We start from the raw sequence: 444 nt of genomic DNA, 5'->3' as shown, positions 1-444 counted from the left end.
AGTAAAGCTCCCTCTACACTGTCCCCCCCATCAAACACTCCCAGGACCTTCCCCTCTCCACCTTCACCCTCTCCACCTTCACCCTCCCCTCTCCACCTTCACCCTCCCACACATTCACACCCCCACACTCACCCCCTCCATGATCATTCCCCCCCACGCTCACCACCCCCCAAGCTCACCACCTCCCCCACGCTCACCCCGCATTGCCCACACTCACCCACAGTACAGGGTCAGATACAGAGTAAAGCTTCCTCTACACTGTCCCCCCTATCAAACACTCCCAAGACAGGGACAGCACGGGGTTGAGTGTGGGAAAGGGGGGTTGAGTGTGGGGAAGTGGGGGTTGAGTGTGGGGAAGTGGGGAAGTGGGGGTTGAGTGTGGGCAATGCGGTGAGTGTGGGCAATGCGGTGAGCGTGGGCAATGCGGTGAGCGTGGGCAATGCG

The sequence above is a fragment of the Rhincodon typus genome, chromosome 46 (assembly GCF_021869965.1).
Source record: "Rhincodon typus isolate 14 chromosome 46, sRhiTyp1.1, whole genome shotgun sequence".
Taxonomy (NCBI): domain Eukaryota; kingdom Metazoa; phylum Chordata; class Chondrichthyes; order Orectolobiformes; family Rhincodontidae; genus Rhincodon; species Rhincodon typus.
The sequence above is the reverse complement of the archived record's forward strand: the minus strand, read 5'-3'. Positions refer to the sequence as shown.